This window comes from Notothenia coriiceps, unplaced genomic scaffold, assembly GCF_000735185.1.
Source record: "Notothenia coriiceps isolate Sejong01 unplaced genomic scaffold, NC01 NC01_scaffold00012518, whole genome shotgun sequence".
Classification (NCBI taxonomy): domain Eukaryota; kingdom Metazoa; phylum Chordata; class Actinopteri; order Perciformes; family Nototheniidae; genus Notothenia; species Notothenia coriiceps.
The window spans coordinates 1,115-4,556 of NW_011345219.1; the positions used below are offsets into that span (position 1 = coordinate 1,115).

At 41.2% G+C, this 3,442-nt stretch overlaps 1 long non-coding RNA gene across 1 annotated transcript; it reads left to right on the top strand.

Annotated features, from left to right (window-relative positions):
* Positions 1-360: 360 nt before the first annotated feature.
* On the top strand, positions 361-3,163 carry LOC104947387 (uncharacterized). Its single transcript, XR_798557.1, has 3 exons — positions 361-441; positions 1,755-1,787; positions 3,077-3,163. It is a non-coding gene; the product is annotated as an uncharacterized lncRNA (long non-coding RNA).
* Positions 3,164-3,442: the final 279 nt, after the last annotated feature.

The window sequence follows — 3,442 nt, forward strand, 5'->3', positions numbered from 1 at the left end:
ATGGTGTCTAAACAGATAACCAACGTATTTCACCTGGAACGTCCCCTTCCCTTTCTCCCATAAAGTCTTTATTTCTCTCCTCACCGATGCAGCCTCAGGTGTTTATACCCTCCCAGTAATCAGAAGAGACTCTCCTCTTTCCTCGTACACGGCTAAACGTTTTGGCCCCTGATGGTTTTATAGTCCTTTCCCTCTCTTTATAGCTTCTCGTGGCGCTGAGCAGAGTCCTAAAATGATCCCAGGCTCCTCCTCGACGATGCCTTGTTGAGACGTTGGCAGGGGTCGATGAGATTCCAGCAGCTTCTGGCCGATTGGTCTGAGGATCCTGCATTTCCATAACCAGGGGCTCCATATCCATATCTGAGCCCCCCTATATATATATACACCCCGGGGTGATTTCTCCTCAGTGTTATCCTACTCCTGGACTCTTTCTACTCGTAGGTGAGCCCAGCTTCTTCTTCGACCTCCTCCTCTTCCTCTCTTGCATGCATCAGTGCAGCTGGTTCATGGGTGCTGAGGTGAAAAGCTCTCGACCTCTGAGGATTGTTAATAAGTGCAGAGGATGTGATCAGGGTGAAGGAGAGGTTTTAATGAGGCTTCTGACTCTTTTGAAGCATTTGGCTGCAATTCAAAAACTCGACTGATTTCGGTAAAGTTGAGCGTTTTGAGCGTTTACACTTTGATCTCTGAGTCATGGTGTTTGGCTGCATGAGATCTCCTGGGTACATTTAGAGAAGATGGTTAGATTTGATTGTTTTTGGAGAGTGCGCTGCAACAGATTGTGATCCTTGCCAGGTATTCTGGAGTCACATTTAGCCATCAAAGACAAAATCTGCCCACGGGTTGAGATTTCTACTTTAATGCAGTTCAGTTTCAGGAGTTTTTCCAGAAATGTCATTGAATTCGAGCGGATGGAAGTGATCTCTTAGATTTAGCTGTGACTACTAGGTGATCATTTTGTAGTTTTTTAAAGCTATTAGTTTCAGAATGTGTGTTCAACGCACGGGCTGGACCTTTCTGGGTTTTATACCAGGGGTAAATAAATGCTTTAAAAGATAAAAACAACTTATTTTACATTGCATTTTGATTTTAAATCATTTAATCTTGAGTGTTGTGGTTACAAACTAAACATAGAGAGATGTTTTGATACCGAAATGTTTTGAAAATATGCAAATACATGCCAATTTAAGTCTTTAATCAAGTGTGAATATCTCCCGGTGCTCAGATATCTCCAGCTCGTTTTACCGCCTTTTTAATGAGACGGAAAACGAAACCTGAATTATTTATAGTCATAAATAACTCGTGCAATCTGATCAGAGCAGCTTGTTTAAACTGATTGAGTGTGTGTGTGTGTGTGTGTGTGTGTGTGTGTGTGTGTGTGTGTGTGTGTGTGTGTGTGTGTGTGTGTGTGTGTGTGTGTGTGTGTGTGTGTGTGTGTGTGTGTGTGTGTGTGTGTGTGTGTTGGTCTTCTTGCTGCCGCTGCACATTCCCCCCTCCCTGAAAGGAGTTGAAGTGTTAATTCCCGCGGGATCTTGGGGTTTGAGCACCTGCAGAGAAGCTTATCGCCGGCGTCATGCGACCCAAACCCCGGCGTCCAAACTTAGCTCTGTCAACACTCAGCTGCTCATCAAAAGCTCTCTGAGGTCGCCTTTCACACGAAGGAGGAGGAGGGTCTCCCATATTTAAGCGCAGTGCGGATGAAAGCATTGTTTACTCTCAATAACTTCTTCTTCTTCTTCTTTTCTGTCAAACAGGCTGTGAAGAAAGACAACCGCCATCATGTCTGAGTAAGTGTCTCTGCTATCAATGAGTGATTTGTAATTATCTTCGGATGAGGGTTAGGATTGTTTGAGTTGATTGAAGTTCTGAGATTAAAGTCAGAGTTGGTATTTCCTTAGAGCTTTGACTTTAATCTCAGAACAAAAATAAATAAGTTCACCTTTGGTCTGATCTCAAAAGAAGTTCCCATGTGGCGCTAACGGTCTTCCGTAATTATGTCGTCTCATAGTCTGACAGCATTTCTGATTGCGTGCAAAATTCCTGATTCCAAAGTTGTATTTTAAGCGTCAGCATGGATGGGTAGTGGGTACCAAGGTAAAGAAAAGGACTTGTTCTGGGTGAAAACTTGTCTCAAGGTTTAATTACAAGGCGTCTGAATCAGCTCAATCAAAGGAAGGAAGAATATAAGACATCAAATCAAAAGTAACAGAAAGAAGAAGGATATAGGAAAGGTCACAGAGGAAAGAACAAAGTATTATGGAGAGACGAAAGAAGCAAAAGACGAACAAAGGAAAAGGAAAGGAGGGATCGAAGGAAGGAAAGGAGGATTTAGGGAATAAGATAAGATGGAGCTATATGAATTAAATTCAGGATTTGAACAGCAACAGAGTGAGAGCGAAAGTACGGTACAGATTAATACAGATTAAAGATCAGCGTTTAAATTAGTAAATAACTGTTCAAACAAGACATGAATTAAATGAACATAAAAACACATTTGAGTCCGGATTGTTAGATATATTTAAATGTGTGTGTGCAGGTCAAAGTTATTGTGCTGACGGTGCAGATTTTATTTAAAAAGTGCAAGAGAAAGAAAGAAAGAAAAAGTGATGAGAAGAGAAAATGGGAAGGAAGGAAACAGGAGATACAGAAAGAAAGAAAGAAAGAAGCAACGACAAGAGGAAGGAAGATGAGGAAGGAATCGAGTGAAGGAAGGATGAACGGCAAAAAGGAGAAGACGTAGGGAGGAATAAAGTGTTGTTGTTGTTGTTGTTGTTAAAGGTTTTCTTTTCGACACTGTTTCCTTACCCCTAAGCGAAGGTCTCAGAGCAGAGAGGGCTTTATGTCCGATTGTAAAAGAATCCAAAGTGCGATCAGTGATATTCAGCCGTGTGAAGGAGAGCTGCTGCAGACAGGATGTGTTTCTGGGGTTAGCTCAAACACCTTTCAGGGTTCACCTGAAACCAACCCTCCACTCACAGAGGAGAGCTGTCGACACCTCCTTTAGCACATCAGGGGAAAGAGCTAATCAGTGTTTTAATACATGAGACCCTGACACAGTTATTTCTGATCTTTGCAGCAAGAAGATGAATTCGAGCCGCAGGCACCATCTGAAGGTACGGTTCAGATGGATTGATCACCAAGCTGCTGATTGGTTCATATGATGTGAAAACAGTTATCATGACCTGCTTCAATGTATGCAAAGTGCAGCAGACAGAGCCTATAATGTGCTTTCTATAACGGTTTATTAAAGTTACACATCACTTTGTTTAACAACCACTAAGTCACGTTTTGCAGATTTAATCAGAAATGTTTGTAAAATCGAATCCATCTTTTTTTTAATGTCATTTCACTGAAAAATATCTGATTATAACATTTTTTTTAAAGTTAAAACATCTATTTTGTATTTGTCTTTTTAACTTAATTAAACTGGTATCATTGTTCA